Source organism: Tamandua tetradactyla, chromosome 15 (genome assembly GCF_023851605.1).
Source record: "Tamandua tetradactyla isolate mTamTet1 chromosome 15, mTamTet1.pri, whole genome shotgun sequence".
NCBI lineage: Eukaryota > Metazoa > Chordata > Mammalia > Pilosa > Myrmecophagidae > Tamandua > Tamandua tetradactyla.
In genome coordinates this window covers 51,233,664-51,248,326 of record NC_135341.1, presented here as the reverse complement: position 1 = coordinate 51,248,326, position 14,663 = coordinate 51,233,664, and the positions used below count along the sequence as shown (strand labels likewise).

General features: G+C 35.3%; 1 long non-coding RNA gene across 1 annotated transcript in view; it reads right to left on the bottom strand.

The window, feature by feature from the left end:
* LOC143657451 (uncharacterized) overlaps nt 1-14,663 on the bottom strand; it is a 167,873-nt gene that overhangs the window by 31,455 nt on the left and 121,755 nt on the right. The window lies entirely within an intron of this gene.

Below are 14,663 nucleotides of genomic sequence, written 5' to 3'. Positions count from 1 at the left end.
GCAGGTTTCCATTGTTTTTTCCCCCATCTGTTCTATTGTGCCTTTCATTCCCATACATTTCATGATTTATTTCTTCAAATTTTCAAATTCTTCTTTTTGTTCTCCTGATGTCTTCTTTAAATCCTCCCTAAAATCATTGATTTGATATTTGATGATATTTTCCATGTCAGTTCAAACATCCTGAATTATTTATTTCAATTCCTGTTTCTCACCTGAAGTGTTGGTTTGTTCCTTTGACTAGGCCATATCTTTGATTTTCCTAATATGACTCATTATTTTTTTGCTGGCATCTAGGCATTTAATTTCCTTAATAGTTTATCATGGAGTTTGTTTTCACTCTTTTACTTAGGTTTTTCTTGCTGGATGGCTCTGTACTCTATCTGCTCTTTGGTATTCAGTTCAACTTATTCTAGACCTCTAATATAGGTTCTGTTTAATTGATCAGAATTTTAATTCTTGTTTTTCTGTTTCTTGTCCTGCCTACATGGAGCCTTTGCTTTTTTTCTTTCTCTCTCTTTTTTTTTTTTTCTTTTTGGAGATGGTCTCCTCAGATATTGTAGATCCCAGTTAACTTTTCCCAGACCAGACAGGCCCACATCTCAGGAGGAAAGGGTAGCCAGCATCAGTTTCCCCTAATGATGAGACCCAACAAGTTGTCAGACTTTCCTATGAAGCCTCTAGACTCTGTGCTTTTCCCTTCCTGCCCAACATGTGGTGCTTGTTTGCCCATGGCTTCCCACCAGCTTAAAGTGATGCAGTACCTTTAATTTCAGCAGACTCTCCCTGACAGAGTGAGGTGAGGTAGTAGGATGTCTTTAATAAGTTCAGTTTTCCAGTCCCTAGGGCCTGAATTTCTTGAAGGAGGGATTCCACTTGAGCTGGATTCCACTCTCTGTTTCTTGGGGAGATACACCCTTTAGGGAATTAACTCCTTTCACCTGACTAGTTACTTTGTCTTTCAGACAAGCTTAATTCTGCCTGTGCCTGTGGCAGTACTGAAACCTGAAAGTGCTTCTAGTTCTATCTAATGAGCTGTTTAAGGAGTGAAAAAAATTATAAAAGCCTTTTCAGAGACAGACCCCAACTTCTTGGGCTTGTCAATCAAGAGCTTGAGTTGGTACATGGCTCTACATATCTCCAGGATCTATATGTTCCCCTTTACTTAGGGTCCAGCCCTTTTTGAGTATTTTGTGGTATCCAACTCAGCCTCTGCTTTTCTTTTTTCCATCAAACCCACCCCCTCACTGCTAGGGCAAAAACTCCTAGTTCCTTTAATGCTTATTTTAGGTTTATCTGTGTTAGAAACCAGTTTTCAGCAGTCAGAATTTGTTAATTCCACAATTGGAGCTTGGTAGAGCTAAGCTATTGCTGCTAGTAAAGTCTGTTTCCTTTCCACTTGGGGAACCAGTCTGCTATGCCCATGGGTCTGCTATGCACACCAGTCTCTGTGGCTGGGGGACTTACAATTCTGTGTGGGATCTCAGATGTTGTACCTGGTCCAGACAGGTATACACTGTGTGTCTGGTCACTGATGTTCCCCCAGCAGTTGTTCTGTAGTGTTCCATGCTACTTTACTAGCTGCTCTGGAGAGCAAACTAAATTTCATACCTCACCATGCCACAATCTTGCTCTGCTTCCTCTGAGGTATCTTTAGAGTCTACATTTCTACCAACAGTCTGTTCAAAGAAATTTAGGTCTTTTCTATCAAGCATATCACAATATTCCAGAACTTTTCACTCATCTATTTATAAAATCATTCCAGCATTTTTGGTATTTGTAAATCACTGCACCCCTTCTCTGGTACAAAAATCTGTTTCTGTCTGCTAATGCTGTTGGAATGCAATATTACCAGAAATGCATTGGCTTTTATAAAGGGGATTTATTAAGTTACAAGTTACAATCCTAAACCCATGAAAATGTCCAAATTAAGGCACTAAGAAGATAACTTCTGGAGGAAAGGCAGCATTCAGGTTTCTCTGTCACATGGGAAGGCACATAACAATATCTGCTGGGTCCCCTGGGTTGGTTTCAAAATGACTCTTTTAGCTCCAGTGGCTCTTTTTGGTTTCTGCTGGGGGGCTTTCTCTCTGCATCTCCAAGCATCTGTGCTAGGCTTCTGCTCTCTTTATCAGTTCTGAGCTCTTTCTCTCTCCATGAGCTCTTTTAAGGACTCCAGTAAACTAATTAAGATCCACCTTGAATGGGCAGGGTCATATCTCCATCTAATCAAAAGGTTCTACCCAAAATTAGGTAGGCTGCATTGCCATGGAAACAACCTAATCAAAAAATCCCACCCAAACAACAGGTCTGCCCCACAAGACTGGATTAGGATTAAAAGAACACGGCTTTTCAGTGGTATATAATAATTTCAAAGCAGCACAGAGGATTAATTCTGCTTTACTATTGTGGATTTTAATCTTTTAACAATATATATGGAGTTAAAGTATTGAAAATAAATTTCTAATTTGATTAAGATTTTATAGATAAAAACTAATTTTATATGGAAAATAGTTAAAGATAAATTTACTTAGTTTATCTATAGATATAAAATATATCTATATTTTATATAAATTTATCTATATTTTATATGTCTATATTTTATATAACTAAAAATTTATAGATATTATTTATCTATAATATATTATAGATATTTATCTATTTAGCAACAAGTAACTTTATCTATTGACATAGACTCAAAATATATAATGCAAATAAAATGCATAATGTAAAAATCAATAGCTCTTCTAGGAGAGACTGACAAACTCATCATCATAATGGAAGATATTAACATTAGTTTCTCAATAGCAGATTAAGAAAATCCTTTAAGTAAATAGACAATTTAAACAATGTTAATAAGATTGATCAAATAGACCTAGATATATAGAGAACTAGATACTACACATTGTTTTCATATATACATGAATCATTAAATACATTTTATAACAAGATAGATCTCCACAATAATGCAAGTATCTGGACTGATGATCACCAAACAAATAAGTTAGAAAATAAATTTTTAAAAGCAATTAGAGGGGAAAAACGTAATTAAAGGGTAGACCACGGTGGCTCAGCAGGCAGAGTTCTTGCCTGCTATGCTGGAGATCTGGGTTCGATTTCCAATGCCTGCTCAGGCAAAAAAGAAAGTAATTACAAATATACATATAGAGAGAGTATATTCTAAATCAAGAATCATTTCTAAATAACTGATTATTTCAATTCATCAAAATAAAATTATAAAATGTGTACATGTGAATATATTTAAAATACCACATACCAAAACCTGTGGAATGGGCATAAAGCTTATGTTAGAAAAGGGATGAACATTAGAAATCAAATGGTATAATTAACAATGTACTAGAGATAAATGAAAACATGGACCACGTCAATAGATACAGGAAAGCATTTCATGAAACTGAACGTACATTCATGATGAAAAAAAATTTTTAATGATAATGAAAGAAAGGAAACATCTGTTTAAAAAAAAAAGGAAATATTTCATATTAAAATGTCAAAAGCATTTCCTCTAGGAGTAGGACTAAGACAAAGGATTACTGTCATTATCTTTTCTACTTAGTATTTTACTCAAAGGCCTAGCTGGTGCCACAGGGTAAATGAAAAGAAATAAAATGTGTAAGGATTGGAAGAAAAGACATAATGTTAACACTGCTGCAGATGCTAGGAGTTGAATATGTAAATAACATACACAACATTATTCAAATTTTTAAAAAATTAGCAAGATTATTACCTATGAAGACAATATACAATAATCATATTTCTGTATACCATAAACAATTAGAAAACAAAATTTTTTAAGTATTAATACATAAAAATATGATGTACTTAGAAAAATATTATTAAAGATGTTTAAATCATATTTAGAGTAAAACATGAAACCTTAATGGAAGACATTAAAGAAGACCTAAGTATATAATGCAAACACCTTGTTTTTGAACAGGAAAAGTCAGTTTTTAAGACGTTGATTCTCCCCAAACTGGCTAATGGATTTTACTGAATTCTAATTCTAAAGTGCTATTTACATGGAGCACTCCATAAACCACTGCAAAGTTTAAATGGAATAGTAAAGGGCAAGAACACCCAAGACATTCTGCAGAAGAACGAAGTAGAAGATTTGCCTTATGAAACATCAAAAAGAATGGTAAACCTGCAATAATTAAGACAATGTAGAAAAAGTATAAAGATAAACAGAACAGAATGACAGCCAATGGAAAAGAATTGAGAGCCCAGACCCAGACCCTCACATATACAGATGCTTCAGTTATTACAGTGTGAGCATTTCTAATCAGTGGAGAAATGACTGACTATTGAATAATGGCCCTGGAATATTTAGATATATACATAAATAAGAAAATGGGTCCTAATCTCATAATTTACTAAAAAAAAATCCAAGTGAGTTAAAGATATAAATATCAAAGGATATATGTGAAACTTTTGTGAAAACCAATGTAGGTCTCTGGATATTAAAGGATTCAAGATGGTAGAGAGGACAAAACACAAATGAAAAAAACACTACATAAAAATAAAATTTTCATATAACAAAAACAGAAAATCCACAAAACCTATAATGAAATAAAGAAAAGGTATTCAGAATTACAAGAATTGTGAATGAGTAAGAAATAAATATCGAATAACACAATAAGAATGATGCGCAAACAATATGAAGAGGTACTTCACAGATGAGTAAACCAAATGGCTAATAAACATACAGGGAAAAAAATTAGTTCCAAAGGAAATATAAATTAAAACCATATTGAGGTGGGTGCAAAGGTAGTTCAGTGATAGCATTCTCACCTCCCATGTGGGAGACACAGGTTCAATTCCCTGTCTATGCACTGCCCAAAAAACAAACAAACAAGCAAAATTTCAACAAATGGTGCTGCAATAACGGGATACTCACATGGAAAAATAAGGAAATGTGACCCCACCATATAGCATACCAAAAAAAAGCATATTGAGATATAATCTTACTCCATCTCACTGGAAAAAATTTAAAAGTCTCATAATAACAAATGTTGGTGAGGATTTGGAGCAAAAGATAATTCTTATATATTGTCACAATTGATTAACCAATATTTATACATTAGTCTTAACTAAACTCCATACTTTATTCAGATTTCTTTATTTCATATCTAAGGTGCTTTTTGTCTTCTGAGATCTCCTATAGGTTACTGTATTACATTTACTCATCATGTCTCCTTAGGCTCTTCTTTCCTATGACAGTTTCTCATATTTACCAAAATATCTGAGTACTGGTCAGATAGTTTGTAGAATGTCCCTCGATTGTGGTTTTCCTGGTGTTTTCTTGTGCTTAGACTGGAGTTATGGGTTTTAGAAAGGAAGACCACAGAGGTGAGTTGTCATTTGCACATATCACATCTAGGGTACATGCTGATTCTATCAGCATGCCTCTCATTGTTGATATTGACCTGGGTCACTTGGATGAGAAGAACTTGTTAGGTTTTCCATTTTAGATTTACTGTCCCCACTCCCCCTCCCATTCTATAATGTACTCCTCAGAAGGAAGTCACTGTGTGCAGCCCACTTTAAAGTATGGGGAGTTATGCTCCATCTCCTCGAGAGGGATGTATCAATATAAACTATTTGGGATTCTTCTGTCTGGTGGAGTTGCCTCTTCTCCCCCATGTATTAATCTATTCAATCATTCATTTGTATCAGTATGGACTCATGTATATTTATGCGATAGCAATGAAAAAGATAAATTCCTTAGGAATTACTAAGGAGTAGATATGAATAGAACTTTAAAATTTCAGAGTGTATCACTGAAAAAAAAAAAAGACAGAATAAGAGGAATTATATGCTTTCATCTTCAGTATTAATAACAAACATTCTCAAAATTTCCATTATTGCTGAAATGCATACTTATGATTCCATTTATATAAAACTCTAGAAAATGTAAACTAATCTAGAGTGACAGAAAGCAAATGAGTTAAGAAAGGAAAGAGGGTCAGAAGGGAAGGATCGTGAAAGGACTCCAAGAAACTTTGGGGAAAGAAGGATATGTTCATTATCTTAGTTGTGGTGCTGGACTCACAAGTTTATATTTGTTCAAATAAATCAAATCATGCACTTTATTGCACATCAATTGCGTGTCAACTTGACTAAGTTATTTTATCTAACACTAATCTAGATGCTGCTGTTAAGATATTTTGTAGAGGTGATTAAAGTCCATAATTGGTTGGGTTTAAGTAAGGGAGATTATCCTAGATAAATAGGGCTGATGTGATTCAATCAGTTGGAAAGTCTTAAGAGAAGAGAGGTTTCCTGGAAGAGGAAGAAATTCTACCTTGGGACTGCAACTTCAGCTCATACCTGAGCATTCTAGCCTGAGGTTCCTGACAGCCTACCCTAGAAATTTCATACTTGCTACCCAGCAACCACAATACCTTACAATAAATCTCTTATACATCTACTAGTTCTGCTTCTCTGCTTAAATCCTAATACAACCTCAATTTAAAAAAGAAACATAAAAAACCAAGTTCAACCAATAGATCTCATACTATTTGTGAGTCTGCAACATTGCTGACTTAACACTCAACACCCCACTTTCACCTTGTGCAAGCTTTTCAAAGGTCTCTTATTCCCCACAGGTGCAAGAGAGAAACAGAGTCGGGAGGAATGGAGAGCAGGGCTGGGGCCGGTGCCTGCAGGTACACGCCAAAGGTTAGGAACTAGATTCTTTTTTTTTTAAATGTATTTTATTAGCAAATATTTTTAAAAGGAAAGAAAAAGCAATAATTTTAAAAGTACATTTTAACAAGTACTTACAGAACAGATGTCAGAGTTTGTTATGGGTTATCATTCCACTATTTCAGATTTTTCCTTCTAGCTTCCCCCAGACACTGGAGGCTAAAAGAAAGATCAATATAGTGATTCAGCCATCATACTCATTTGTTAAATCCTTTTTGTTGTTGTTATAAGTCCTCCTTCTCCTTTCATCCTTCTCCCAATCTACAGGGATCATTGGGGAATGCCCACTCTAATTTTTCATGTTGAGAAGAGGTGTCAACATAAAGGATAGGGGGATGGAATTTGTTGATAATCTTGGAGAGGCTGGCCCCTCTGGGTTTCAAGACTTATCTGGCCTAGGAACCCTCTGGAGGTTATAGGTTTCAAATAACATAAACTTAACGCATGGAATTTTTATAGAGTCTCAGTTAGAGCTCTAAGTGTTCTTAAGAGTTAGCAGGAATGATGTTAGGGTGTGGCAAACCAAGGAAATTAGCCATATCTAGCTGAATCTTGCATAAGAATAGCCTCCAGAATAGTCTCTCTACTCTATATGAACTCTCTTAGCCACGGATGCCTTATTTTGCTTCACTTCTTTTCCCCTTTTGGTCAAAAAGGTGGTGTCAGTCCCCCAGTGTCCATGGTCAGACCCATGCCTGGGAGTCATGCCCCACGTTATCAGAGATTTTCACCTTTGAATGTCATGTCCCATATGGGGGTGGGGGAGAGGGTACTGATTTTCCTTACAATATTGGGCTTAGAGAGACCTCCACGTGTGAGCAACATAAGAGGTTTCCTGGAATCAACTTTTAGGCCTCATTATAGGTAGTCTTAGCTTCTCCACCACAGAAATAAGTTTCATAAGGACAGGCCTCAAAATCAAGGGCTTGGCCTATTTTCTTGGAAGTCCCCAATGTTTGAGAAGGTACCAGGGGTTTCCCAGACGGGAAAGTTTAATAGTTCCATATTTTTTTCTCTGGACCCTCAAGGGACTCTACCAATTCTTTTAATTTATCAGCCCACCATAGTCTGTGGTGTGTGCCAGGATTACATTAAGCTATACAGAATTATAAGTCCTCATTCCTGTTCTGGGTCCATGTGCTTGGGTTGTTTAAATGAGCTATCCAGACAGGTTGATTTAGATTGTGTGTTACAGAAAATTTAGGTTCTAGATATAATAAACCTTTCTTCCTTTGGTTTCCTATAGTAGGTGAAATTCTAAAGTACATGGACTATCATCTTTGACCTCAGATTCTGATTTACCTTAGTCCCAGCCAGATACAGCTTAATTTTTATCTCTAATTGAAGCCTAATCTTTTTTGTAGTTTTTGTTACTTTAACTATTTTTGTATATAGCAATGCTGACTTTCAGACCTGCAGAATTCTAGCTCTGAGTCTTAGGTGTTACAGGGAAATAACAGTTTATACACATGTAGCTCAGTGTCTCAGAGTCCAGAAGAATGCTTACAACTTCAAACTAAGTGTGGCTGCAGTAAGAGCTTACTATCTAAGCTCCAATTTTCTTATAAGTATTTTCTAGAAGAGACCATAACATGATTCTTCTTTTGTTTCTGGCATATTTTGCCCAATATATTGTCCTCAAGATTCATTCAGTTTGTTGCATGCCTCACAACATCATTCCTTTTTATAGCCAAGCAATATTCCATTTTTATACATCACAGTTTGCCTTTCACCTTCTCAGTCATTGTACCCTTCAGGCCCCTCCATCCATTGGGCATCACGGAAAATGTCCAAAATAAATAAGCCATGTCTTACAGCATCTTCAGGTGGTTGTACCATCAGCAGCACTCAGAGTTTAGACAATTTTCATTGGTCCAGTGAGACAAAGAATTGACAAACACAGCCTCTCCAAATACCAAGTGAAAACTTCTACCTAATCTCTTGTCCCTTTCCCTAATTATTTAGCCCTAGTATTGCAGTGGTACAGTAGATGTCTTCCTGTTAAATATAGACCACAGTTTACTATTTTAATTTCCCCCCTAAACCTCTCTATTAATTGACTCTTTGTGTAAGATTAAACTTTTGAAGTAGTTCATCCAAAAACTTATTTATAATTTTAGAGTTAATCAATAGGACACATGGCATATACACCCCCTTTTTTTTATCACATTCACCTTGAAAATGGCATTGTTACTTATATCCCCATTAATTTGCTACCATCACTTTTATCCATTCCCTTACGTTTAAGTTCAACCCTTCCCCTGTCTCTAGCATCCATGTACCTCTAAGTCACCTATATTCTACAGTGTAAACCTCTGAGATTACCTTTACCAGAATTATAATAGTGAAATCATATAGTATCTGTCCCTTTTTGTATGACCTATTTCACTCAGCATTTCTTTTTACCTTTACATCTTCAAGGTTCATCCATGTTGTCATATGGTTTGTTGCCTCATCTCATATTACTGTTGCATAATATTTTGTTTATCCTCTCATCTGTTGAGGGGCACTTGGATTGCTTGCATCTTGTAGCAATTGTGAATAGTGCCACATCCTCTCCAACACTTATAGTTTTCTGTTTAACAGCCATTCTTATAGGCGTGAGATGACATCTCATTGTAGTTTTAATTTGCATTTCCCTTATAGCTAATGAAGATGAACATCTCTTCATGTGTTTTTAGCCATTTGCATTTGCTCTTTGGAAAAGTGTCTTTTATATCCTTTTCCCATTTTATAATTAGGTTGTTTGTTCTTTTGTTGTTGAGTTATATAATTTATTTAAGTACAAAGGACATCAAACCTTTATCCAATATGTGATTTCCAAATATTTTCTCCCATTGAGCTGGCTGCCTCTTCACCTTTTTGACAAAATCCTTTGAGGCACAGAAGCTTTTGATCTTAAGGAATTCCATTTATCTATTTTTTCTTTTGTTGCTTGAACTTTGAGTATAAAGTTTAAAGAGCTACCACCTATTACTAGGTCTGGAAGATGTTTCCCTACATTTTCTTCTAGGAGTTTTATGGTCCTGGATCTTCTATTTAAGTCTTTGATCCATTTTGAGTTAATTTTTGTTTAGGGTGCAAGGTAGGAGTCCTCTCTCATTCTTTTGGCTATTGCTATCCAGTTCTCTCCCAAGCCAATTTATTGAGAAGCTTATTCTGTCCCAGGTCAGTGGATTTGGGGGCCTTGTTGAAGATAAATTAACCATAGATTTGGTGGTATATGTCCACATTTTTAATTTGATTCCATTGTTCAGTACTTTTGTATTTTGCAGTACTATGATGTTTTGACCACTGTGGCTTTAAAGTAAGCTTTTAAAGTCAGGATATGTCAGTCCTCCCACTTTGCTCTTCTATTTTAGGATATCTTTAGCTATTTGAGGTCTCTTTCCCTTCCAAGTAAACTTGATAACCAAGCTTGTCCAAGTCTTCTAAATAGATTGTTGGAATTTTGATTGGTATTGCATTGAATCTGTAGATCACTTTGGGTAGGACTGACATCTTAACAACATTAAACCTCCCTGTCCATGAGCACAGAATGTCATTCCATTTAGCTCATTTTTTATTTCTTTTAGCAGTGTTTTATAATTTTCTGTGTTCATGTCCTTTGCTTCCCTGGTCAAGCTTATTCCTAGATATTTGATTCTTTTGATTGCTATTTTCAATGGAATTTTGTCTTTGATTGTTTTAATTCATTGGGAAGATTGGTTTGCAGTTTTCCTATCTTGTAGCCTCTTCACCCAGTTTTGGTATTAGAGTGATGTTAACCTCATAAAATGAGTTAGGTAATGTTCTTTTTTCTTCAATTTTTGGAAGAGTTTGAGCAGGATCAGTGTTAATTCTTTTTGGAATACTTGATAAAATTCCCCTGAGAAGCTGTCTAGTCCTGAACTTTTCTTTGTAGGAAGATATTTGATAACTGGTTGAATCTCTTTACTAGTAATTGGTTTGTTAAGATATTCTATTTCTTCCCAAGTTGGTATAAGTTAATAGTTTTCTAAGAATTTGCCCATTTCATCTAAGTTGTCTAGTTTGTTGGCACATAGTTGTTAATAGTGTCCTCTTAAGATTTTTTTTTTAATTCCTTAAGGATCCCTGGAAATGATCCCTCTCTCATTTCTGATTCTGCTTAACTGGCATCCTCTCTCTTTTGTTTTTTTTTTCTTTGTCAGCTTAGCTAGGGGCCCATCAATTTTATTGATATTCTCATAAAACCAATATTCAATTTTGTTCTTTCTACTGTGTTTTGTTTCTTGGTTCATTTATCTCTGCTTTAATCTTTGTTATTACTCTTCTTTTAATTGCTTTGGGGTTAGTTTGCTGTTCTTTCTCTAATTTCCCCAGGTGAGCAGTTAAGATCTCAAGTTTTGCTCATTTTTGTTGTTTAATATAGACATTTAGGGTTATACATTTCCCTCTCTTCACTGCTTTTGCCACATCTCATAATTTCTGATATATGAAAAATATGTGAGAATTTCTGTATTCCCATTTTCTTTCATCTCCAGATAGTTACCAATTTCTCAAGCAATTTCTTCTTTGACCTACTAATTATTTAAAAGTGTGCTTTTTAATCTCCAATTATTTGTTAAAGTTCCAATTCTTTGGTGGTTATTAATTTCCAACTTCATTCTGTTGTGGTCAGGGAAAGTGCTTTGGATAATTTCAATCATTTCAAATTTATAAAGACCTTAATGTCCCAGAATATGCTCTATCCTGGAGAATGTTACATCATCACTAGAGAAGAATGTATATCTTGGTGTTTTGGAATGTAACAACCTATATACTTCTATTAGGTCTAATTCATTCATAACATTAAGTTCTTCATTTCTTTGTTGATCCTCTGTCTAGTTGTTTTATCTATAGTGAAAAGTGGTGCAGGGAGATTTCCCAATCTAGCTTCTGGGGCTGGGTGGAGTGGAGAGACAGTCCACTTCCTCAGACCTATACCTCCCCTTGCACTGCCACACCATTCCCAATGGGGCAGTGGATGAACAGACTCATCCTGTTCTTTCTGTCCTGATCGCCCTGCTTCTGTCATCCAGAACCTCCCGTGAAATGTAGAAGACCTTCCCTGACCACTCACACCATGGAACAGAGTACGCCTCAATTTTTCTGTCCCCTTTCTTGTTATTCTTTGGAACAGGGGTGAATCCAGCCTACCTACTCCACCATTTTCCCAAGTGCCAGGACTAGTTTCTTGTAATATGTTCAAGATGACTAAAACATAAAATAAACAAAGGAAAGCACTATACAGTGCTATTACAAGTGGAAAGATGGCTAAATGGAGCAAAGTACTTTGAAATACCTTTGGATTTATTATATCTGAAAATATATTTAAAGTATGAAAAGGGGAATTAAAAAAGAAAGTTTGGTACAATGGGTTAACCATTCATTTCCCTTAATATTTTTTTTTTAATTTAGCTAAGGTTTTCCAGAGAAACAGAATCAGCAGGAGATATCTGTAGGTATAAAATTTATAAAAATGTCTCATGTAACCATGGGAATGTAGAGTCCAAAGTCTGCAGGGCAGGCCACAAGCTGGCAACTCTGATGAAGGTCCTCAACAAACTCTCAGGAGAGGCTGGCTGGACAACTGGCAGAATGGAAGAGTCCAGAATCCATAGGGCAGGCTGTGAAACTGGCTACTCTGATGAAGGGTCTGGATGAACTCCACAGGAGAGGCTCACTGGCTGAAGCAGGAAGAGTGACTGTCTCTTCTGAATCCTCCTTAAAAGACTTCTGGTGATCAAATTAAACATATCTCATTGCAGAACATACTCCCCTTAGCTGATTACAAACTCAATCAGCTGTGGATGCAGCCAACGTTATCATGACTTAAGTCCATAAAATGTCCTCATAGCAAAAGAGAAGCCAGCACTTGCCCGACCAGACGACCAGGCACCACCACCTGGCCAAGTTGCACGTAAACCTGACTGTGACAGATCTCTTTCTCATTTTTACCCCAAAATAAATTCTGATTGAATCCAAGAGTCAAGAAAAAAGAAAGGGAAGAAAGAACTGTAACTACTTGAATTAAAAGTGAGCATGGTTTTTTAAACACTAGGGATTTGAAAGACCTAGCTAAGCCTAATGTAAAATCTAGAGTCATATCTGATAAACTAATTATATTTGATTATGCAAAAAGGAAAACCTTTTGTCATATAAGAATTCAGTAAAAAGGCAAGCACCATTATTAAAGATATGTTGTATATATTATACACAAAATTAACTTGCCCTAATTATCAAGAATGCTTATACATCAAGAAGAAAAATTAAGCGACTCATTAGAAACAAGTGCAAGGGACATAAACAGGAATTTTATGAAGAAAAAGAAATAGAATGGTTTATGAACATATGAAAAGATACCAACATCATTTGTAATTTTAAAATGACTTGATTTATTGATTGAATTGGCACAGATCAAACAACTGAATCTGTATCATTGTAATGGGTATGGTGAAACAACATGCCTATAAAACAAAAATGCTGTAATTAAGCCATATGTATCAAAATTTTAAATACACAGTGTGTTTTGGTTCTGATCACAATTGGGAAACTTGTATCAAACCTACCCTTCCACCAATAATAATCATTAAACCTGAATAAAACAAAGCAAAATCAAACAAAAAAATCAAATCACTTAATTGCCAGTTTTATTTTTAAGTTTTTCTGAAATAACATATTTTGGCTTTATTGCTCCATTTTCTGGTTTTACTTTCATACTTTTAAAAAAATTTGTTAATTCTCCCTTCTTCTTGGATTTAATTTTCATTCTTTACCAGGTTCTTTAGGTAACTTTCCATTTTGTATCAAAGATGCAATAAATATTCTGAGCATGGGCACTTAGTGAACCCTTTTAATTTAAACACTGGATCTTCTTTCAATTTAGTAGCAACAATTATGTTTCCTCCTCCTCTTTCTTCTTGCTTTTTATCTCTATCCCTCAGTTACTGTTCTCTCCTCTTGTCTGTCTGTCTCATAGATACTAGACCACCTAGATTTTTCCTCCAAGTCTTTTAATACTTTTGTGTTAAGCGCTGTCTTTTTGTTGTTTGGCCCTACATTCTCAGATAATATTTCTCAAACTTGACAAATAATTATTCCCTCTTAAAGGTATAAATACTCATGGAACAACAAAGGCATACCAAGACCTAGTTTGAGAAGCAATTTGTTTGAAGTCAATTACTCATTTTTTCATCTTACCCATTTAGTCTTTCTCGTGATTTTTTTTGTAGTCATATATCCATTTTCATAGTAATCTATTTTTGCTTGATTCATAGGAGTTACATCTTCTCAATTGTCTTCAAACATTCCATTTGGCATGTTTTTTTAAGTCCTGTTAACCAGTGACCTCCCAAGTTGTTCATGCTGGGGATTTTAAAAAATAACTTTAAAAAGAAAGTTGAGTACAAAACAGTGAGAAAGAGGGTGCATTCAGGACAGTTAAAAAGAACCAAAATCCCCAGTTTCTTCTGTGTGATTTTGTCTTTTTATCACATGGTCACATTAGCAGCCTTCTTTTTCAGTATGAGATTAAGTCCCAAGAAAATATTAGTAAAAATGAAATGGAGAACAAATACAACAAAGTAAGAATAACAGGGAGGACATTTAAAAAGAAACAAGACTCTAAATTTAAAATAAAACAAAGTTAGGGTGGGCCACAGTGGCTCAGCAGGTAGAGTTCTTGCCTGCCATGCCGGAGACTCAGGTTTGAGTCCCTGTGTCTGCCCACGCAAAATAAAATAGAACAGAGTTAAAATATTTGGAAGGAAATTTTAAAAGAACAAATTTTTGTTTTAGTTTGCTTTGCTGCCCAAAGCAGACACAATAAAATGCATTGGCTTTTAACAATGGAAATTTAGTAGCTTGCGAGCTTACAGTTTTGAGGCTGTGAAAGTGACCAAATCAAAGCATTATCTGAGAGATGCTTTGTTCCT